This window comes from Petaurus breviceps, unplaced genomic scaffold (genome assembly GCF_028583685.1).
Source record: "Petaurus breviceps papuanus isolate PSGF00001 unplaced genomic scaffold, PetGlider_PUasm1.0 90730, whole genome shotgun sequence".
Classification (NCBI taxonomy): domain Eukaryota; kingdom Metazoa; phylum Chordata; class Mammalia; order Diprotodontia; family Petauridae; genus Petaurus; species Petaurus breviceps.
Window position 1 is genome coordinate 4,142,780 of NW_027187324.1, and position 25,201 is coordinate 4,167,980.

General features: G+C 37.5%; 1 pseudogene; it reads right to left on the reverse strand.

The window, feature by feature from the left end:
* Window positions 1-20,177: 20,177 nt before the first annotated feature.
* LOC138145185 (transcription factor E2F5 pseudogene) lies at window positions 20,178-23,544 on the reverse strand (annotated as a pseudogene).
* Window positions 23,545-25,201: the final 1,657 nt, after the last annotated feature.

Here is a 25,201-nt window from a genome sequence, read left to right on the forward strand (position 1 = left end):
CCATTCTCACCATTTGAGAGTGACAGTCAAAGCTTTCCTCTTGGAAGTAAAATTCTAATAGAAAACACATCCATACATAGCACACTCACATATAAACATTCACAACAAAGCAATTCCTCTGGCTTCTACTGATCCTACAACTAATGATTTGTTTATCCAATAAACATTCACTGGATACCTACTGTGCATAAGACAAATTTTGGTGAAGAGGAGGAAAATGTATAAATAAGAAATGATCCTTGTCATGGAATTTACAATCAAGTTGTATGTGTGGGTGGGTGTGTTTGCCATCTTAAACTGTATCGTGGGATTTATTCAGTTTAGGGGCTTTTTCCTTTATCATCAAGTCAGTATGATTACCATGGCCTATCTTCTTTCAATTTAGATCATACATATTTCCCTGTGCTTCATATTGGTATCCATTTCTACCAACAATAACAACAACAATATATAGTGAATGTAGCACATTACACTAAATGAATTCATTTCACATACGTAAGTTGGGTTAATGAATGAATGAACAAATGAATGAAATATTTATTGTTTCTACTAGGCTCAAGGACTGTGCCAAGTGTTGATGATATAAATAGAAAAGTAAGAAAGGGGGTGCTCTCAAGGAGATAGCATTTAAATCGGTGAGAGCACATATGGAAGGTATCAGCTTACGAGTCAGATGGAGAAGTCCTATGGTACTTAGGGGTACAGTGGCAAGGCAGAGATCTTAAAAGCTTCTTTAACTAAGTGCTGCAGTAGATAGAGTACTAGGCCTCGAGTTAGGAAATTCAAATTCAACCTCAGACACTTACTAGCTGTTTGACCGTGGACAAGTCATTTAAACCTGTTTCCCACAGTTTCCTCTTCTATAAAATGAGCTGGGGAAGGAAATGGCAAGCCACTCCCGAATCTTTGCCAAGAAAACCCCAAATGGGGTCATGAAGAGTTGAATACAAGTGAAACAACTGAAAAACAATGATCTTCACAAAGGCTACTTTAATTCTTACAACAACCCTGTTACAGAGGCAAAAGACATATTTTTATATCTCCATTTCACAGATGAGTAAAGTGTGTTTCACAGAGATTTACATGATTTCTCTGAGGTCATATAACTAGTGATTACAGAGTGTGATTTTGAATCTAATTCAAGCTTGTGCAGTGCTTTTTAAAGGAAGCTATAACAACTATAAGTGATTTTCTTCCCCCTGATTTTTCCACTATTTATAACAAATCATTCTCCTGTTTGAAGTCACAGATAAAATAAGAAATCCTAAATGAAACCTCTTCCCTAACACTGATCAACCAGTATCCTTTCTACCATTATTTTACAACTGATGTTGTGCATTTTCTATATTACTGAAACTTTGTCTCATCTCAATATAATCCTCAAGAAATCAGATTTATCATCTTTTTCACTCCTTTCTTTGTGTATTTTTTTTTATTTCTTTGTCACACCTTTCTCTGCACATTTTTTCTTTAGAAGTCAGAATGATGCTAGAGAAAAAAGAAGATTAGCCTCATTTTTCACGTGATATTTTATACATGATGGAGCTCAATTTGGCTATTTCTTGCTTCAGAGAGATAGAATGATTTTCCTCCCTGCCCCCCCATATGTCCTTTTCCCAGTACATCTCACTTCCTTCTCAAGCTTCCAAGAAAGAAATCAAGCATTTCTGTCAATCTTAGGTGTCTGTCTACCCATTGTGGCCATTCTTGCTCTCTCTGCTTCTTCTTTGGCTGGTTAAGCAGAAAAAAAATATCTATTTGTAGTTGATCTTTATTCTTTTATGGCCACTTCCAGGGAAGAAAGAAAATGAATAGGAGTGAGGGATAGGGATAGTAGTATGGGCTTGTATCCAAGGATTTGGAGGTTTTATTTTTCTTGTCACTGGCTGAAAAACTTATTTAGAGTTGTTAAAGATTTAGTAAAAGACCAGAAAATATGATGACTCTTTAGGGAAACTGAATGATCCTATTACATCTGAAGAAGGGAGAACTACACATGGAACCAGAAAATCTCAGAGATACCAGTTACCTCAGATGACTGCAGTTACCTCAGAGACCAAATAGTCCAGACTCTACCTGAAAAAGAGAATTCTTTATTCAGCATGGCCAGCAAATTATCATTTAACATTTGCACAAAGACCTCCATTGGGCAACTGCATTCAGGATGAAGTGTTAAACTTCATTACATTAAGGTTGGGATCATCATTGAATCCATTGGATCAGGAAGAAGGAAGGTTACAATTCATAAAGCAGGGGAAAATGTTTATCAGTAAAAATTAAATCCAACATTTGAATTACCTTGGCTGATATTTATAAAGAATGCATAAATAAGTTTATGTTTGGGAAATTAGTCATAAGAGAATTATTGTGGAATGGATACCTCCAATTATATCAGTGTAATTTTATAGGCAATGATGTAGACATAAAATAATTATAACATACTTAAAAAACCAACTCTATAGAACTTTTCAAAAAACCATCCACACTCCTCAGGAAACTTAAGCAGCAAAATGAAGTGGGTTTTTTGAGTTATGGGCCTGGCATAAGACATTATTTTCATCAAGCTAATGGAAATTTGGGATCTAAATTCATATATTCCAACTGATAATGGATTCCCTTCTGTATTCTTAGCAAAATTTCTTAAGTATTTCTTAAAAGAAAGTTTTAATTCCTAAGAATTTCTTAAGAGCATTCAAATGTCCTTTACTCACAAAGGAAGAATTGTTTCAGTAAGAAAATTATAGCAGTCAAACTCTAAAATATTTTACAATATGATGGACAATTTCTATTATGAACAATTTTCATCATCCTATGTTCATTAAAGGGGTGGAGTTGTTTTGTTTTGTTTTCTTCTTTTTATGACTTGTAATGGAATGCCATTAGTTCCAAGCACATAAAATAGTGTCATTGCAATTAAGGGATGCCTTCTAAAAGTTACCATTCAGAACTAGAAAATGATGTGACAGAGAAGAATGAAGGAAAATAATGAGACCAAAAAGGCAAACTGTTTTGGTAATTGTTATATGTTGTTGTTCTAATTGAATAACTTTCATTGTGTAACATTTTTAAAACTTGCAACCTATGAACAGGATTCTTATATCATAAATACCATATGTCAAACCAGGTACAAGAGACTTATATAAAAAATAATGAGCTCTGAAAGGAAAACAAAATTTAAGCAGACTATAGAATTTAAATGGCATCAAAGTAAAATTATTAACTGTTACCATTATCACTATTGTGTATTATTCAAATGGAAATCTTGGGTTGCTACCATTAACTACTTTGGCTGTGTATACATAATGTAAAAGAAGGAAGTTATGACATTTCTAAAAAAATAGATTAGGAGGTCTATTGGGTGTCAGTGGTAAGTGAGAAGGGAAAAAAAAGGGGGAGGAATAGCTATACTTAGAGGTAGAAGGGACTTTGGAAAACTTCTATCTGGGGTCATGATTTAGAGGGTATGAAAAAGGGAAGGGAATAAATATTCATTAAGTTCCTACTATAAGATATGCTCTGTGCTAAGTGCTTTATAAATATCTCATTTGATCCTCACAACAACTCTGGGAAGTAGGTGCTTTTATTATCACAATTTTGCAGTTTAAGATATTGAGGCAAAAACAGGTCGTGACTTACACAGGGTCACACAATCAGTGCTTCATTCACTCCCCCACCTAGCTGTCTCTAGCAAAGCTGGAAAGACACTCAGAAGTCATATGGTCTAACTTCCTCTTTTTAACAATTTGGAGAATAAGGTTGAAGTTGGTTCAGTGGCATGACTTTTCCAGGATCACACATATAGAAAGCTGCAAAGCCAGATCTCTAATTTTCAAATCTGATGGTCTCCATCAAGGCACCACAGTGCCTCCAATTCATCGATTTAATGTTTATCTTGCCTGTTAATTTGGCCAAAGTAGTCACAAGCTTAAATTTTGTTAGGATTATTGGGTAGAAGCTACATAGTAGCAAACTTAGATTTTATGTAATAAACAATTTAAGAACAAGTAAATCTGTCAAAAAGTGGAATTGGATGTCTTGAGAAGGTATAAGTTCACCTTCACTAAAGATCTTGAGGAGCAGCTAGATGGCATAGGGGATAGAGTGCTGGCCCTGGAGTCTGGGGACCTGAGTTCAAATCTAGCCTCAGACACTTACTAGCTGTTTTCACACCTGAGCGAGTTGCTTAACCCCATTTGCCTCAGTTCCTCATTTGTAAAAGGAGGTGGAGGAGAAAATGGCAAACTACTCTAGTATCTGCCAAGAAAACCCCTAATCGGGTCACAAAGAGTTGGACAGGTGTAACGGTAATGTAAATGGGAAGATCTTTCCCATCCATTAATAGGCCCATGTGACCTTCTTGAGACACATGGATGCCTGAGTCTGTGGTGGGAGGAACAGGAAGGGGTAGAGTAGGAAGGGTGGAAGAGGAAGAGGTGGAGCTGCATAAGAGCTGATAAGTTGGTCAGAGAGCAGTAAGTACTAAGAGAGAGAGAGGAAGCAGGCAGTGAGCTGTGAGTGTTCATTTGTGGGAAGGTCCTAGGAGGGGAAAGGCTTGGGGATGTCAGTGCCCCCTGTGGTGTTATTGGGTATAGATTTCTTTGTTGCTATGATGGATTTGGCTTTCTGGTGTTTGAATAAATGTTTTGGCTCCATTTTTCATGTGGAGAATCTGTTATATTTTGTGATTCAGAATTATGTCTGCATTCATAGCCACCATAAAACCTGTAAATACAGTGTTGGCACTACAACAAGACTGAAAAATGTTTGAACACACAAAGATCTTAAGGAAATGACTGTATAGCTACTTGTCAAAGATGTTGTACAGCAAATTTCTGTTCAGATAGGAGTTGGTTAGAAAACCTATTCTCTTTCACTGCTGAGATTCTATGATTTGAATTGCATTTTTAGTTTTATAAAATCTTGATGAATATAAGATAGGCCTGTACAACTTGTAAACTTCTTTGGGATGCAGATGGATTAGACTAGAGACAGACTGAAGATGGTTGGTTGCCATGGGTCATGTGACAAATAGAGTACATAGTAGCAAACCACATTTTTCATGGTTCACCTAAAATCCTGAGCCTGCAGGTCATATATTGTGAAGACCTGATGTAAGCTAACCATTATAATTAATTATTTATTTTTGAAGCTGGAAGGGAGTTTAGGAATCATTAATACAATCATCTTTAATTAGAAATTATGAATACAATTTTCAGGTGAAGACAATGAGACAAAGAGAAGAAAAGTAACTTGCCCAAGGTTAGTCGAACAGCTAATTACAAGCAGAAAAGTTGATACTGGAACCCAGTTCTCCTGACTTCCATTTCAAGGCTCTATACTCCACAAATTATTACATCAGAAACTAATTTTATGCAATATTAAGGGCCAGACCACTCAGTACTAGTTATCAGACAAAAATATCAGGATGGCAAAAAGGACAGTTACTCCCCAGATGGTGGTAGAAGAATTTACAGTAAGATCCATTTATACCAGAATTAACCAAAGACTAGGTTGGACTGGGTCAGTACCAGAGTTGTTTTTTATTTCTATTTTGTTTCATCTTTGCGAAAGTAAAGATTCCTGAAATAGTAAGCAAATCAATTGTAGGATTAAAGACCCAAATCAGGTAGACTGTATTGATTTATGAGACAAGATAAGGATGTGTCAGAAGAGTTTCCTTTTTTAAAAAAAATTCGCCCCCATTTCCTTAAACTTTGGTCTTTGACAACAGCTGTTTCTGTTCCCTGTGTAGGTTTGCTGAAATGGCTCAGGGTAATATCAATCAACACCCTTGTTGATTCATCTGTGGCACTAAGAATGGTGGCTAAGAAACGTTTATTGTATTGAAATGTTTTCCCAAATCTTGAGGCTATGAGTTGGTGAAATGGCATTGATAGACAACCTCTACCATTTTTACATGTTGTGTACTGACTATTATGGTTTCTTATTGAGTCCATGCTCTTGCCAATCTATAGTTTTTACAGGAAGCTCTATTGCCTACATGAACATCATAATTAGATGGATTTATGAACATGAGTGCATCAAGGTGGAACTGAGGTGAACTAAGTCTTCAGCGGATGATATTTACACCGGCATTAGGATGTCTCAGAAGATTAGCCAGAAATGCTATAGAAACAAACAAAGTGGAGATAAAGTCATAGTGGTACTTTGATCAGCTAAAGAACTGCTTTGTCTTTTACATAAATGCATGTTCCCTATTGTAGTATAGTCTTTGCCTTGTAGGAATCCCTGTGGACTCAATGGCACCTTTCTGTATCTTTGGAATTTCATCATCTTGAGTTGGGATTCCTCTAGCTTTGGTTAACACTAGAATATAGATTGGCCCAATTTAGCCTACTGGGCAGGATCCTAGGAGTAGATTAGGATAAATGTTACACTTTTTGTACTCCCAAGACCTCGTAGGTCTGTTTATACAGTTATTAAAATACAAAATTCATGAATGAAAGAAATATGACAGGTCTGGTACTCAATTTTAAAAAATGACATATACTGCTTACTATGCACAGACGCTTTTCCAAGTTGGAAAGCCTGTCTTCCATTAAAATCTCCTTTATGACTAGGCTAGGTTTCATGTCATCCAGAATTGAAATTTGGTCAATCATCATTCATACTAAATGGTCTCTAAGGTCAAGCATCAAGGGTAGGGTAGGAAAACCCAGTACTAGATAGTGATGATATTCAGGATTGTGTTGTTGTGATAATGTCATAATTTTCCACATTTCTTTGTAACAAAGAGCATCAGAACACCAGTGGGGTAAAGGAAGTCAGGATGAAGTCTTTCAAGAATTTTCTCAGACCATATTCTTTGGTTTGGTTAATGACCATAATAACCTCAGGTCTCTCCTCACTCCAGTCCATCCCCAGTATCAGCTACTAAAGTGCTAATCCCAAAACACAGGTCTGATCATGTCATTTGCATACTCAATAATCTCCAGTGCCTTTCTATTGCCTCTAAGAGCAAATACATGATTTGCTTGTTACTCAAAGCCTTTCATAACCTGACCTCCATTTTTTTTTACATCTTATTCCCCAATGCCTACTTTTTGGACAGTTAGCTGTTTCACAAACAAGACCATCCATCTCTTAGTTCTGGACATTTCTCTGGATGTTTTACATGCTTAGAATGCTCTCCTTCATTAATTTTTCTTAGCTCTCTTACTTCCTTTAAGTCCCAAATAAAATCCCACATTCTACAAGAGATGTTCCTTAATCCCTCTTAATTCCACTGTTTTAGTCTGCTAATTATTTCCCATTTATCCTGCATATGTATTTGAATGTTGTCTCCCACATTAGTTTGCTACCAAGCCCATCCTTGGTAGAGTCGAGAAAAGAACTGAGATCTTATTAATGTAGGACTATTGGGAAGTTGAGACATTATAAAACTGGTTCACCATTACTGCTAAGAGAGAAAGTAAGATAAGGTCATTCCCATGTTGTTTTCATATATAAAGAAAAACAAATCCCTCATATTTCAGCTTTTTGCAAGTACTAGGTGCCAAAAGCAGAGCTGATAGCATCCTATTCTGTCTTTCATATGGATAGCCTTGTTTCATCAGATGGAAAAGAGATGTTTCCTGGGGCCACTCATAGGCATCTCTTAGTCTTACCAGTGGTATTCTGAGCTAAAAGGGTGCCAACTGTAGCTATTGGCTGCCAAAACCACAATTTTTGGCCTCTCCTCATCTCACTACACAAATTCATCAAGTGAGGCTCTCCAGGTGGCAAAATCAAAGCTCCATCTGTGTTTATTTTGATATTTTAAAAATTAACCATATCCATCAAGAACAAAGGTAAATGAACTTGACCTTTAAAAAGCATACATCAATTTGGGCCAGTACATATTTACAAGGAATATTATCACCATTACAGTTACATCACAATCACTTTATTTTTTGCTAGCATAATAGTCAGATAGGGTAGTCACAGACTTATAATGATTTAAGAGCATTAAAATTAAAGCCTCACCTAAAAAGCTTCTACATTGTATATTAGATACTATTTTCATTTGTGGTAGATTTAGTTTAATCAAGTCTTCATTTTTAATCAAAATGTTAATATAAATACCATGTTATGCATGTAGGTTTGTATAAATTACAAAGCTGTGCCCCAGTTTCACAAAGAGTTTTGCCAAGTGAACTGGAGTAATTATAGAAAGTACTAATTTCTGAAACTTTAATCATTTTTTTCCATTATCTGTGTGCAAATCACACTACGTCTGTCCATGGCTCTTCAAAGTCTTTTCAGAAATGGTGCTGGATATTTTTACAAGATCTCCCTCTTCTGGCCATTTGTTTTTTTGCATTTTGACTCTGCACAGTATATCATATTCTTAAATTCATCACAAAGTTTCTGTGCAGCTAATTTATAGTAATCTGACATCAGAGAGATAGACAATTTCAAATATTAAAAGGAAGCAATTTTCAATAATATCACCTATAGCCATAAGTTCTCTAAAAGTCTGTTTATCTAATTTCATTTTAAGTTTTATGCCTCACTGATAGTCAGAGGATTCATATGCCAGGCTTGGTAATAAGTTAATAAATGAACTGAATGCTTGAGGTGTTCCAGATGGACTTAAATTGCCAATGCTGTCATTTATAAAGTGGATAGAGCTCAGACAGCAGGAAAGGAAAGTACCTGAGTAGTCTTAGCAACATATGCTCAAATAGAGTTGAGTTGAAACTATGCTTCATTGTCTTTTAGGGTCGTCTGCAGAAAATGCCTAAATAGCATTCCAAAAGCAAATTTACATCTTACAAATGCATGTGTGTCATATACAAGAACGGTGGTTTAAAATGCTTATTTGCAGGCTAACACGGAGATGAAAAGTGTTACAGTAGATAGAGCACTGACTCCATAATGAGATGACCTGGGTTCGGATTCTGCCACTGACAGTTACTACTGGAGAAAGTAAGTCACTTAATCTCCCAGTATCTTTGTTTCCTCACCTATAAAATGAAGAGGTTAGATAAGTTTGCCCTGAATGTTCCTTGCAGCTCTGGAAATATGATCCCATCCTCTATACTCTTTATTTTATGATATCATATAGCATCCTATCATATTTGCCATATGTTTTCGTCAGTCTTTATCACAAGCTGATAGATCAAATTCAAAGAAGTTGAGAATCAGATAACACACATTATCTGAGTAGAATATAATCTTGAAAGCAGGCGCTAATTCATTTTTGTCTTTGTACTCCCAGTACCTTGCACATTAGCCACATAATAAATGTTTGTACAATTGATTTTAATTCAATAAAGACATTGTTGGGGGAGGCTACATGGTGCAGTGAATAGAGCATTGGCCCTGGAGTCAGGAGGACCTGAGTTCAAATCGGTCTCAGACACTTGACATACCTACTAGTCGTGTGACTTTGGGCAAGTCACTTAACCCCAATTGCCTTCGAAAAAGAAAAAAAAAGATATTGTTGAAAAAAAAGAGAGATTATTGAATACCATACCTTAGGGCAGGCATAGTATATTATATCATCAATCCAACGATTCAGTTACTGAAGATTTTGGTGAGGAAAACAAGGAGGAATACTCTAAGAAGACTCCTGTGTCTACATGGAGAACTCTTCAGTGAGCTCAGAATTAAATGTTTGTGTTCACAAAATAAAAGACAACAGAGGATTCACATGCCAGGCTTGAACAAGATGGTAGAATGAGATGCCTGAAATTTGGTATGCACAAAACCTTGCAAAAATACTGAGGGCTTTCTTTTTTAAGTTAAGCTATAAGAGACAAGAAGAAGAATAAATAACTGGTTACTCTACTATTTGGGGAGGATAGAGTAATGATAATAGAAATAGAAAACAGAACTACTAAATTTCTATTTCAGTTTTCTATTCTTTATCACAGAGATGATCTTAAATGAGGTAGCATGGGGTAAGAATGGGATGGGGAGAAATTAAAATAAAAAATAGATGGATAGAGAGGTGGTAAATAGAAATAGATATAGGTACATATATATGTATATATATACATATATATATATATAAAGCATTACATATACATTTAATATGTAAATGGAGAAAGTACTCAGGTGCCTTTGTTGAAGTGAAGTCTGCTGAATTTGTTGAATTATATCCTAAGGCATTGAAAGAGCTTAGAGATATGAATACTGTACTAATGCTGGTAATCTTTCACAAATTATGAAGAGCAGAAATGGAGATCCAGAATAGGAGATGTACCGATGAAACTTGATTTTCCTAAAGGGGAAAAATACATTATACAGAATATTGCTCAGTAACTTGATGGTGATTCCTTAGAAAACCTAGACTAGATTAGTGAAGAGGTATTCTATGAGCACTGAGAAAGGGAAACAGCAATCTGTATGAGCCAACATGGATTCATCAAGAATAAAGCAGGAAGATGGCGAATTAAAAGCAGGAACTGACTTGAGCTTGTCCCACAATCACCTCTGTAAAATACCTGTAAAAATGACTCTAAACAAATTTTACAGCTACAGAACCCACAAAATGACAGAGTGAAACATCTCCAGCTGAAGACAGGCCGACAGGGAGGGTCTATCACACCAGACCAGGAGTCCCACAGGGCGTGCCAGCACAGACCAGGACAGAACAGATCTCAGGGGATTGAATCACCAGCAGCTTTGGTGATTTCCAGACTTCCCAACCTACAAACACCCAAAACAAGGTAAAAGGTCAGTGGGGAAATTCTGTTGGACCAGGATGAGAGAAGAACACTGTCAGGCCCCAGCCCCTGGGTAATGGAGGTGGCGACAGCGGTGGCAGCAGCAGCAGCAGCAGCAGCAGCAGTAGTGACTGCTTCCAGAGCTCCAGGTCCACAGATGGATGCAGGGATTGAGTGGTTAACCAGAGGGCAATTGCAGAGATCTCTTTGCTGGTGCTGAGGCGGGATTCTCTTGCTTTGCCCTGCTTGGATCTGCATTACAGTCCTGGGTGGCAATCCTGGGGTGAGGAAGAGTGCTAGCATAGCAAAGCTTGTGGTGGATGCAGAGAGGAAGTCCTTCTCATAATTCTGAGACAGGAAAGAATGCTGGTGGTCAATCACTGACCAGACCACAAAGCAGGTGAGGAGTAAACACTTCTCCTTTGATTATATCATCTTAGAAGAACTAAACACTTACAGTTGCCTGGAAGTAGCTCTGACAACAGCTGCACAAAACTCCTGAAATTTGGGACACAGCACTCTCCACCCTGAAAGCGGAGTCATACTTTGGCAAAGAGTTCAAAAGTCCAGTAATTGGCTGGCAAGATAAGCAAACAGAGGAAGAGAAAACAGACTATAGAATCTTTATTTGGTGATAAAAACGAACAAATTATACAACCAGAAGAAGACAGCAAAACAAAACTCCTGCATCAAATGTTTAAAAAAAATATGAATTAGTCCCAGGCCATGAAGGAACTCAAAAAGGATTTTGAAAATCAAGTAAGAGAAGTAGAGGACAAATTGGGGAGAGAAATGAGAGTAATGCAAGAAAATCATGAAAAATAAGTCAACAACTTGCTAAAGAAGACCCCAAAAGTTACTGAAGAAAATAACACCTTAAAAATAGACTAACTCAAATGGAAAAAGACATCCAAAAAGCCAATGAGAAGAAGAATGCCTTAAAAAAACAGAATTGGCCAAAATGGAAAAGGAGGTCCAAAAGCTTACTGAAGAAAATAATTCCTTCAAAATTAGAATGGAGCAAATGGAAGTTAATGACTTTATGAGAAATCAGGATATTATAAAACAGATCCAAAAGAATGAAAAAATAGAAGACAATGTGAAGTATCTCATCAGAAAAACCACTGACCTGGAAAAAAGATCCAGGAGAGAGAATTTTAAAATTATTAGACTCCCTGAAAATCACGATAAAAAAAAGAGGCTAGACATCATCTTTCAAGAAATTATCAAGGAAAATTACCCTGATATTCTAGACCCAGAGGGTAAAATAGAAATTGAAAGACTTCACCAATCACCTCTTCAAAATGGTCCTAAAAAGAAAACTCCTAGAAATTTTATAGCCAAATTCCTGAGTTCCCAAGACAAGGAGAATTTATTTCAAGCAGTCAGGAAGAAACAATTTGAGTATTGTGGAAACACAATCAGGATAACACAAGATCTATCAACTTTTACCTTAAGGGATCAAAGGGCTTGGAATATGATATTACAGAGTTCAAAGGAATTAGGATTAAAACCAAGAATAACCTATCCAGCAAAATTGAGTATAATACTTCAAGGGAAAATATGGATATTCAATGAAATAGAGAACTTTCAAGAATTCTCGATGAAAAGACCAGAGCTGAATAGAAAATTTGACTTTCAAATACAAGAAGTAAGAAAAGTGTGAGAGTTCATATCCCAAGGTTCCCCGCGTTTCCTCTCTCTTTCGTGCTTTCTGGGAGCCAAGATGTCTAAGCGAGGACGTGGTGGGTCATTGGGAGCAAAGTTCTGAATTTCCTTGCGTCTCTCCATAGGAGCTGTCATCAATTGTGCTGATAATACAGGTGCAAAGAACCTGTACATCATCTCTGTGAAGGGGATTAAGGGGAGATTGAACAGGCTTCCTGCAGCTGGTGTAGGTGACATGGTAATGGAAACAGTAAAAAAGGGGAAACCAGAACTTTGGAAGAAGGTTCATCTAGCAGTGGTAATATGGCAACAGAAGTCATATCATAGAAAAGATGGCATGTTCCTATATTTTGAAGACAATGCAGCGGTCATAGTAAACAACAAAGGTGAGATGAAAGGTTCAGCCATCACGGGGCCTATTGCCAAGGAGTGTGCTGACTTGTGGCCCAGGATTGCATCTAATGCTGGAAGCATTGCTTGATTCTCCATTAAAAAAAAAAGAAAACCCTCATTAAAGTGTCTGCTTATAAATAAAAAGAGAAGTATGAAAAAGTAAACAGTTAAGAGAAATCAAGAGGAACTTATTAAAATTGAACTGTTTATATTCCTACATGCAAAGACAATATTTGCAACTCATGAGATTTTTCTCAGTATTAGGATAGTTGAAGGGAATGTATGTGTGTATATATATGTATATATGTGTATGTGTATATGTCTCTCTATATTTTTATATATGTGTGTGTATGTATAGACAGAGGGCACAGGGTGAATTGAATATGAAGGGATCATATCTAAAAAATAAAATTAAGGGATGAGAGAGGAATAGATTCAGAGAAGGAGAAAGTGAGAGATAGAATAGGGTAAATTATCTCACATAAAAGAGGCAAGAGAAAGCAGTTACAATGGAGGGGAAAAGCAGGGAGATGAAAGAGAATGAGTCAACCCTACTCTCATTAAATTTGGCTTTAGGAGGGAATAACATACACACTCAATTAGGTATCTTACCCTATAGGAAAATAGGGGGGAAAGGGAATAAAAGGGGGATTATAGAAGGGAAGGCAGATTGGGGAAGGGATAGTCAGAAGCAAACACTTATGAAAAGGATGGGGTCAAAGGAGAAAATAGAATAAATGGGGGCAGGATAGGATGGAGGGAAATATGGTTGGTCTTTCACAATATGGCTACTATGGAAATGTTTTGCATAACTATACATGCATAACAAATATTGAATTGCTTGCCTTCTCAATGGGAGGGGAGGGGGGAGGGAAGGGTGAAAGGAGGGAACAAGGGAGAGAACCTGGAACTCAAAGTTTTAAAAACAAATGTTTAAAAAATTGTTTTACATGCAGCTGGGAAATAAGATGTGCAAGCAATGGGGTATAGAAATCCATCTTTCTCTATGGGAAAATAAGGGGGAAGGAGGTTAAAGGGGGGAGCTAGAGTGAGTAGAAGAGAGGGCAGAGTGGGGGAAGGGGTAAATCAATGCTTGCCATCTTGGGGTATGGGTAGGGGAGAGATGGGGAGAAATTTTGAAACAAGAAATCCTGTCAAAATGAATGTTGAAAACTAAAAATAAATAAATAAGTTCTGAAGGAAAAAAAATAATAAATCAGACTGTCCATTTAAAATAACTACAAAATGTACAATATATCTGAAGAGGTTTTATAAAAAAAGGGACTTTAAAAGTATGTTACCTTATATATGCTGAAATTAATTTTGGAATTGTAAATCATTACTAAGTAATTTTAGTTCTATTGAGTTTTAATGTTGTTTTTTAGTTAACCATGTAAATAAGCATATAATATGATTTTTATTAAATCATTTTATGGAATTAGTCAAAATAAATTGATTTTTAAGGAACAGAATAAAATAATGAAATTTCAAAGAAAATGATGAAAAAACTAAGAGGAATATAGCATTACTAAATCTCAAACTGTAGTGTAAATTAGTAACTATTAAAACCATTACTACTGGTTAAAAATTGAAAAATACTTCAGTAAAACAAAATGGGTGATAAACTAGGTTCAGAAGCAATTAAACTAGGAGCAGCTAGCCAGGAGGACCTGAGTTCAAATCCAGCCTCAGATACTTAACATTTAATAGTGTCACCTTGGGTAAGTCACTTAACCCCAATTGCCCTGCCTTCCTCCTCCAAAAAGCAAAAAAAAAAAAAAAAGATGAAGAAGCAATTAAACACAAAAATCTAGTATTTAATAAAGCAAAGATCACAAACTACTATGGGGAATATTCCATATTCAATAAGAACTATTGAGAAAACTGGAATAGGTTTGGTAGAAATTAAGTTTGGAGGAGGAGGAGGAAACTTTTTCATCTAAGGCTATGGAGTAAGGGAGAGAAGTTATTGTAAAAATTTTTGTAAAATTATTAAATTATTAAAAAAAATTATTGTAAAAGATTGAAGTAATTTTGAAGACATAAAATTAAATAGGTTTTCTGTAAGTAAATTAAATGTAATTAGAATAAGAGAGACTGTCAACTAAGAAAATATATTTGTATCAAATATCTTCGACCTAGGCATTTGTCTAATTTCCAAGGCATATATTAAAAAAAATAATGACACAAATATCAAACTTAAAGAGGCTTTTGTCGATAGATAAGTCTCAATAATAGACAGCTAGGTGATGCCATAGCATATAGAGCAAAAGGCCTGGAGTCAGGAAGACTCATCTTCCTGAATTCAAATCTAGCTTCAGATATTTACTAGCTGTGTGAACTATGGGCAAGGCACTTAACCCTATTTGCCTACTTTTTCTCATCTGTAAAATGTGTTGGAGAAAGAAATGGCAAACTATTCTAGTACCTTTACCAAGAAAATCCAAAATGGGGTCACAAAGAGTTAGATATGACTGAAAAATAATTCCAAAGTCATTATTAAATATGGTTTATGATAGTATTAAAGTGTTTTTCTTTGCAAAATTAATGGTTCTGTGCTATTTAAGATTTTTATCAGTTACTTGAGTTAAGCCATTAAAGGCTTGCCCATCAAATTTGCAGATTACTTAAAATTGGGGGGATAGCTATTACACTAGATGAAATTCAGGGACCAAATAGTTCTTTTTTAGGTTAAAACAGGGTGAATCTAAGAAGATGAAATTTAAGAGGGATAAATATAAAATCTTTTACTTGGCTATGTTGTCAAAAGAGATTTTTTTCTCTGAGTATTGGTAGGACTAGAACACTATCAAGGCCACTTCTAATCTTAGAAGAAACCTCATGAACAATAGACAATACATACTGGCAGAGCTTTTAATGGGCAAGTCTGACTCCAAACAATATTCCATTAGTTTGGGTTGTATAACAGAAAGAGATGCTCATAGGTCTTTCAGCAGTTCACAGAGATAGGGATAGGTCATATGATTAGGAAGACAGAGGGCTAGACTTTTTCTCTAATCCCCCAAAGGATTTAAATGCCTGGAGTGGAGAAATTACAGCTATCTCCATAGGGCAATACAGCAATAAACCCAACAAGGTAAGAGTCTTATGAGTTAACAGTGAAAACACTGACCCCTAACTAGCTTATTTAGCAACTACTCAAACTCTCCATACTCTGCTTCCCTCCACAACCCATCCTGTTTGCCCTTCAGGACTCACTCAGACATTTCCCTCCTGTTGCCCATTTTACGGATGCTCCTAATCCCTGCAGTTCAACCAGTATCCTGTTTCAAATAGTAAGTGACTTCAAATTTGCCTAATGAAGAGAAAGAAGTATAGGAGGGGATGACTATGTTTTTCTTCAGTCTTGGGAGGTCCCCCTAACTTAGGAATCCCCAAGGGAGCAGTTTGGTTCTAAGCACCACATTTTAGGAAGGACATTGATCAACTGGGGAATACTATAGGGCAGTCAGATCATGGATCTGTGACCCATTCATATATAGACATTCTCTTTAATGGCACAGATTATAACTAACTCATGCATTCTTAGCTGATGTGACTTACCCATGTCCTCTTATTTATTCTTTGCAACAAATCCATTAAACTACTGGTAAACTTTTTTCTATATAATAGTAACAACTATGTCATTAACTCTCAGCTTTCCTTACAACATACTATGGGTAGCAATTGGAGATAATATTATCCAAATTTTACAGAGAAGGAAACAGATTCTGAAAGATAAAGTAAATCTTGCCAGTGATCACAAAGCTAGTATTGAAGTGCCCACCAGAAATTATACACTAAAGCCCCCTTAAACCTGCTAGAGGGGACCCTGACTGGGTTCCTTGAAAACCACCTAATAGGCTCCAATAGTAAAGAAATGTTTCACCTGTGTTGCTAAAAATGCCACATATTGCCACAGATTCAGGTCTGTTTATGTTTGTATTCAAAGCTTTGTTAAGGGACGATGGCTTCGCTTTGCTTCAGTAGAAATAATAATAATGATTTGTCTTAATAGAATAATACTGAGAATGTTTTGCTTGAACCCAAATAATACTGGGAATGATTTGTCTTAATAGAATAATACTGAGAATGTTTTGCTTGAACGCAATTAATACTGGGAATGATTTGTCTTAATAGAATAATACTGAGAAAGTTTTGCTTGAATGAACACAATGCTGATACTCTGTTACTAGCAATCACACTGTCTATAAAATTATATCTAACAGAAAGCTTGATACTGTCTTTTGGTCTGAGAGGCAGTCCCAGCCGGTTAATAAACACTTCTATCAAATTATAATTGGCCTAGCTGTCCTGTTTGATTTTGGTGTCCATTACAGTATGAAACTTAAGCCTGAACTTTCTGACTGTAATCCACCACTACTGTTACTCCACTAAACTGCCTCTATAGGAACTGTTTCTGTCTTCTGAATTCAAGCCAATTAATGCATTATAAAAATGTGTGGACCATTAATATATATTTTTAACTCCAAAGTGCTCCAAATTGAATTTATTCTCTCAAGTGCAGCCTCACCTTTTTCAAATGAGGAAGGAATATCAGCTCTCACCTTTCCTGACATGTTGCACAACTGTATGCAAGCTAAAATATCATTCACTTTTTTTTGCATGCCTATGGCAAATAATCTGGCATTTAATGTGAAAGTATTACATATATATATATATGTATGTATATATATTTTTTTCTTCATTAGGTATGAAAATTATAAACTGAACCAATTTTAGACACACAAGAAGAGTCTGTATCAGTATATACCTATATCTATTGTGTGAATGTATATGCATATGTATATATGTACATACACACATGCCTACACACACATATATGACTCGGATTCATTGCTTCTTTTTTTCTTTCCTTTACTAGCTATATCAACTGATATTGATCAACGCTTCTTTGATTATCAGTGTATGTGTAGTCCCTTCTCTGTATTATTCCTCACACTTGCACTTAGAGATTGTCTTTTCTCAATGTTCAGTGATGTATTCTATAGGACCACCCTTCTAAAACTATATCTCACAAACCCTTATTGCTATTGTTCAGTTGTTTCAATTATATCCAATTCTTTGTGATCCCATTTGGTGTCTTCTTGGCAAAGATACTGGAATGATTTCCTATTTACTTCCTCAACTTATTTTATAGATGAGGAACTGTGGCAAATGGGGCTAATTGACTTGCCCAGCTTTTAAGTGTTCAGATTAAAATCTGATTAAAACTCAGAAAGATGAGTTTTCCAGACTTCAGGCCTGGCACTCTAACCACTGCACCACTCATCAATAATTAATGCAGACAGTTAGCTATTAGCCATTTAACTCAATGGCATAACAAGAACAAGAGTGGCAAAGCATTCCAGTTAAAATCATGGGTTACACTCTACCACAACTACACAAGTCTTTGGAGAGTGAGCACAAATTTAAAGCATGGATACTGTGAGCACAAGTGACCAAGGCAACTCAAAACTGAATGTTTCCTTTCTCTTACTGAAGAGTATTCATCAAGTTCAGGGCACTAGGAACAGTGCTAGATGAGTGAGTTGGTTGGGTTTACTCCTTACAGGTCACAACATCTCAGATGGACAGGTGGATCTCTTTAACTCCCAGACTTTGCCTATTGGTGAGCAGCTATGGTTTCCACCACCTATATTTTCACACTCATTTCAAAACCTCAAACAGGGTACAGCTATGCATTTAGAGTAGAGACAATTAGACTGAAACTTCCAGAAGCATCACAAATTCTATTTCCTTAGGACTTTGGCTCTGAGACTTGCCATCTCCTAGAAAGGAAGTAGGAGAGCCAAGTTTTAGTCTTTCCTTAACACATCTTCCTGATTCATGGCTATGACACCTTAGTGAGAAACCTCATGCTAACTTACGGTGACCATCTAATAATCTTAAATTCTACAAACTAGAAAATAATAGTCACCCAGCAGCTCTGGGATTTAGTACTCCTCACTTTTCTTTTTAACTCTTAAGTTTCTCTAGTTGCTATATGCCAGTGATTCTTAAAGTATGGTCCATAGACCCCAGTAACTCCCCAAGACCCTTCCAGGGTTCCATGATATCATATTTCTCCCTTTTCCAACTACATATGTGTGTGAGGCCCAATTTCCTTCATATACTTTAACAACAATGAGAACAACAGAACCATAACAGTTTGGATGCAGAAGTAGATATAAAAACCCATCTGTCTTCTCTTAAGTCAGAAATTTAAAAAAAGATTTGCAAAAATAGATAAAAATTCCATTTTCGATTTTTTGTTTGTTTTGGACATTACAGCTATTTTCACAAAATATGTTTTTGTATTAATATAGAACATTAATATGTTGTGATTTTTTACATGGTGAATGTTTAAAACTAAATATCATTTTAATTATTTGTTTTCATTTCTAAATTGGAAAATATTGATAGCTATATCCCACACAAAGAAAAGCCTTTTGGGGTCCTCAGTGATTTTTGAGAAATTGTAATCCAGACTACTGAAATATTTACTTCAGAAGGCATAATAACAAATATTTAAAACCTTCCACCAGCACCCCCTCATCTCCCACACATGGGAGGTACCACATCAGGCTCTAGGTAGTTGAAGGGGGTTAGCTCTGTTTCCATACAGCATAGTACGAAATCGAAGTCCAAAACTTGCTTCAGGCTCAAGTCTCAGGTATCCTGGCTTCTTAGAATTTTCATGCAGGTTTGGCTTGCTATGCTACCCCAAATACAGCCGTGGCTCCCTGGTTTCCATGGCTCAAATTTCTAGTCCATGGAAATAGCCTCTGGCATCTGAAAACTGAAGACAACACAGAACAGAAACAAACATCACCCTATGTCTATTTCTCAGAGTCAGGAGAAAAGAGACGGAGCAGGGAAAAGCACATTCCTTCCCATCTTACCAGTTCAGTTCATGCTATCCATGTTGGGTACAACAGATAGGAGTCACTGAAAGTAGCACAGTCAAAAGATGGCAGAAAAAAATCAAATTACTCAGTCTCACCATTTTTAAAGAAACAGGTGGCACATCAAAGGATGCCACCCTCCTCCATATGGTAGGGGACATAACAGGCTCCATATTAGGCAAACTGGGCATTCTCAAAAGCCCAGGTTATATAACCAAAGCAAAAAGTGTCTCTTTCTACAAAAGGCATACTAAAATTCTGTAGGATTCATTGTAGCATAGATAATCCCATAGAATTGCAGGAAATTTCTTCTGGCGCCCTTATCTCTAAGGGTAATTCAAAGTCCACCCATGGATCCTTGGTACCGCCAGGAAAAGCTGGAATGGATTGCAAACTCACTCATCAGAACAAGAAAAATGTAGGCTCAGAGAAGTAACAAAAATTATCAGCTACTTGTGGATTTTAGGCACTGATATTTTCACTCTAAAAATTTGTAGGACATTTTTCTTTTTTTGGTGTTTGTACAGTTTTATTAAAATTCTTGTGAATGTACAGGCATTGGCACATTTAAATGCAAACTACACAGAGAGCTTTCCTAAAGTCTAGGGAAATGGAATGTCAAGAAGTCAATAAAACATGAAAAACTTAAAAGTGCTAAAACAGAAGGCACTTCACAAAATTTGTTCACTGAAACAATTCATGTGTCAGTTTATATCCTTCATTTTGCAAATGGCAGGGAAAAACTTATTGGACTAGAAGGACATAAAGAAAAATATGGATAACTGGTGACAGTAATGGTATAAGATTATATTTTAAGTGATAAGAGACCTAGGTCATTTATTTTGTAATGATCTTCTAAAAAGACTTCTTAGTACTAACTTGCATCCTATACAAGGGAAAAATAAGAGGTCTCCGGATGATATAATGATATGATAACCACCCCCATCCCCGACAACAACAATTTTGTGACTAATTTTGTTCTTGGAAAAAACCAACCAGGCCAAAAAACTTGGAAAGTCACTTTTTGCCCTGAAGAGATCAAAGCCCTTTTGTTCTTCTGGGCACAGTTTTGTGAAGTAAATAATTAACAAAAGGAAAAATACTCCCAGAATCAGTGAACTAAAAAAGTTGTTACATTCATTACTTTAAATACTTAGGTTATGAAGAAGTCATCTAGGATGTTATATAGTTAGAGGTAGATAACAGGCCAAATAGTTCTCAGAGAATCTAATAATTTAGTATCTGTACATCAAAGAGATCCCACACTCCTTCATTTTCATCCAGGTTAAAGCTGTAGTCATCAGCAGGGGTAGGAGAGAGCCATAATAAGGGAAACACATCTGAAGACATTAATTCATCAATGATGTCACCACTAATAGGTCTTCTAGAGTGTGTCTGCTGGAGATGCTGACCTGTGGTAAAGGTGTGTTGTCCAGGCAGATTCTGGGTTTCTGTATTAGGTTTCTGTGGCGTCACTGGTGAAGAAGCTGGATAAGGAGGTTGGCTGAGGTCATCAGGTGCAGGAACTGGAAAAACCACAGGCTTGGAGGAACCGGATTCTTTAATAAGCAGCACGTGGATGGGTCCTGAGTGACTCTTTAAACTGATCTGGTATTTCTTTTGTCCGTTCTGGCCCATTTCAGGAATACGGACCTCCAGCTGTGTCCCAGAAGGTACATGAATTGTAAGAAGTGAATCTCCATTAAAACGATTACAGATGTCTTCATGAGTTATGTAAGGAAGTTATGTAATGCATTCATCCCTAACATTTCTGATGCTTTGTTGTAGCCATCATTTCTTCTGGTCAGGCTCTCTCTTTTAGCTCCAGATCTTCAATTTCTGCTTTGAGATATCTCAGTCTATTGATAACTTCCTTTGTATGACACCTCTCCACTATATGTATTTTTGAGCTTCTTTTCAATTAAATCAGTTCCTTCCAGAGCATTGGTAATATTATAAATTCTTATTTATTGCGGGACAGCCAAAGTATCTGCAGCCGCCTTGGGATACAGGACCCCATCCTTGGCCTCCTGCAGCAGCCACAGGAACTTGGTGAGCAGCCCCGGGCTCCTCTCCTGCCGGCTGCTGTGCCGGCTCCCGCCGCCTGGGGGCGCTGCCGGCTGAGGCTGCAGGGGCTGCCCCTGGCCGGGCGGTGGCTGCTGGCCGGAGCACCCTAGCTCCGCCGCCGCCCTGCCGCCCCCCGCCCCCCGCCCCCGCCTCAGGACTCAGAGCCCGAGCCCTCAGCCCAGCGTCCGGCCCCGCGCAGCGCCGCGGCAGCGCAATCGCCCAGCCCTGACCCCGCCGCGCTCTCGCGAGCTCAAACGCCTGGGCTCCAGGACGGGGAGGAGACAAACAAGGGAAGAAGGTGGAGGACATTTCTCCTTCCAAAAAGGCAAGAAATCCAGGTCGGCTTCAATGCAAAAGGAACCGCATGAACATTTCTGCTGGACAGAAGCGATTTAAGGACTACAGATGTCTCACACCTAACCTAATACTAGTCCTTTATATGATTCAGTAACAGAACATACACTAATATTTATGCAAAACCGTATAATACAAAGGCACCCATACTTAAATTGTCAGGCAATCAGCATATATAAAATTTGCAATATTAAATCAATGGAACTGACTTGTAGGGAACACTCGCCAGCAAACAAAAACAAAAACTCCGAACATGTACACTCATAAAAAGGCCAAAAAAAGCACTGCCAGATTTCTTGAGGATTTCTCAAAAATCAAAATCCTGGACAGAATCCCTACAAAGTAAAGTGTTTATTTTATCCCAGAAGAGGCCGCGCATATAACACAGGGGCTTTTTATTAAGGGATATTTCTTTCCAAAGGTATAATCAGAAATATACAAATTTATTCTCCCCAACAATTGGCATAATCTTCCCCCCGGGTTTTATATCTCCCTTCCTGGTTTATAATTTAACTAGGTTCCTATGGAGCACAGTCACAATTTCAAGACCAGAACCCACCCTGGACTCAAATGCCAGGGCCAGTGGATTCTCAGGGTTGCCATGATGAGCTGGCAGCTACAGCAGCCCGTCTACACTCCTGAGCCCAAAGCTGTCATGGCTTGGACTCAATATACCAACTGAAAAGAAACAACATCAAACAGAAACAAACAGTTCCTGGGCTCACTTCTTTGAGCCAGGGGAAACAAAAGGGGGCAGGGGAAGAATTCTCCTTTCCTCTCACCAGTTTAGTTCATGGCTTCCATGCTGGGCACAAGCAGAAAGAAATCATTAAAAACACTGGAGCCAAAAAATGGCAGAAAAGAAACTGAAAAAAGATGGTGGAAAAGAAGGTGAATGGCTCACTCACCTGTTTTTTGTTTTTTTATGCTGGTGACCAATCAAAGAAGGCTGCCCCCAAGAACACCCTTACCTTCAGGTGCTTTGCCCAAAAGGAATGTAAATTTTCATCTCTGAATTTTTTTTTCTCTTAAAAGCCAGCTTTAACCCCAAATCAATCTGGCTCTCATTGACTGGCCAATAATAATTCACAGACCTAGTCCTACTTGATTATTGTTTGGACCCTGATTAGTTCAGAATGAATGTAAATATCAATTGTTTCTGTTTTGGCCAGAAACTCTGGAGGTCTTCCCATATTTAAGAGGCCATTCTTTGTCTCATTTCTTATTAAACCTTGATCATTGAATAGGCACTGCCTCAATGAAACTGCCTATTAAAGACTTTCGCTTGAAAGGGTCTCCAGTTTTCCTGATCTATATCTGGTCACTGAACTCAGAGGAGAAAGTGAGGCTGGTGACTGCACAGCCCTCTCTCACTTAAATCCAATTCACTTGCATGTCATGACATCACCTCCTTGATGTCATGGTCCCAGAATGAAAGACAAACAGCAGCCTCACCGAGTGGACACCATAGGCTCCATCCTAAACAAATTGGGGATGCTCAAAAATCTGGGTTATAAATGTAACATGATCCAGAGTCTAAAGAGTGTGAGAATTGATTGATCTATGTAAGTGATTGGCTGGGGAATAGATACTAAGATGAAATCTACGCCCTGGGGTGAGTCAGTTATCTCCTGGCTGCTCACCTTCTGTCCTAGCGCTGATATGTACAAATAAATTACTCAAACTTCTTTTATAAAGTACAAATAATTCTGCTCAAAAGTTCATATCCTTTTCAAGGTGAAAAATGATCCACTCATCTAAAAGTTTCTTGTATTCAGATCTCCTTTCTATTATTTACTTTATGATAATATCAAAACAGCTGATCTTCCTATGTGCCATCAGGTGGCATTTAAAGTTGCTAAGATAACTAATGACTGCCTTAAAACAACTAAGACAGCTGTTAAATCTCCACAATCAAATATTTATTAAGCAACTTCTTTGTGCGAGACAGTCTACTAGGGAATAAAGAGTTTAAAAACAACAGCAATACAATGTCTGGCCTAATGGACTAATAGAAAGGTGATCCACATGTATAAATGTTTACGATGCCACACAGAATGATCATAGTTGGAAGATGATAGAGTGGGCAATAGGTGACACCAAGTGCCAAGCCTGAATTCAGGAATGCTCATCTTCCTGAAATCAAATCTGGCCTCAGATACTTATCTGTGTGACCCTGGGCAAGTTGCTTAACCTGTGTGCCTCACTTTCTTCATCTGTAAAATGAACTGAAAGAAGAAGGAAATGGCAAACCACTCTAGTATCTTTGCCAAGAAAACCCAAAATGGAGTCACAAAGAGTAGGACACAACTGAAATGTCTAAACAAGAGTGAGAATCAGCATTTTTGACTAGTTCTCCCAATAGGTTTCCTCCACAACAACCTAGAAAATGTGCCAAACCAAATTTTGATTGAGAAAGCCAAGAAAAGTCACAGTGAGTCATCTTCCCAGCTTAAAGCAAATTAGAATGATAATCAGAGAACTCTGTGGACACTGGTGTAGTTGCTGGCTAGGGACACAATACAGCAGCAGCATGTCACCAGGTAGATGCACAAGGGGACCATGGTGATAGCAGCAGCCATAGTCAGCAGGACAGCACTTAGGGGTAATAAAATAATTGAACACCTAAGCAGAAAGAGATCCCAGGGGACCCTGTCGTAGCACCGGTCACAAGAAGAGGTGCTATCTTGTACCTTTGTGGACTATTATCAAGTTCTAAGTCACTGTAGCAAGGTAGAGGGGAGTAGTTTTGGTAGAGAGGGAACAGAGGGTCTCCCTGTATAAGAAGCAATGAAAAGTTTCAAAGACAAAGCTGTGTGATTCTGAGCCCAAGAGAAGAGTGCAGACTCAGTATTAACCTTTAGTCCCACACATCAGCCTTAAGTGGAATAAAGCAGGGAAGGAAACCAAAGTCAAAGGGACATCAGCTGTTCAGTTGCTCTGAATTTGCAGAACCTCCCTGTAGGTTAACAGTTCCTAAGTCCTGCCAAAGTCTATAAACTCAACCATGCAGAAGCCAAGAGATTGAAACTGGATCATTAAATTGTAGAGCAGAGTGCAGATCAGGACAGTGAACAGACCTCCCCAGAGCACATCACTTTGAAAGCACTAGAAACATTCATGCCTCCAGACTGA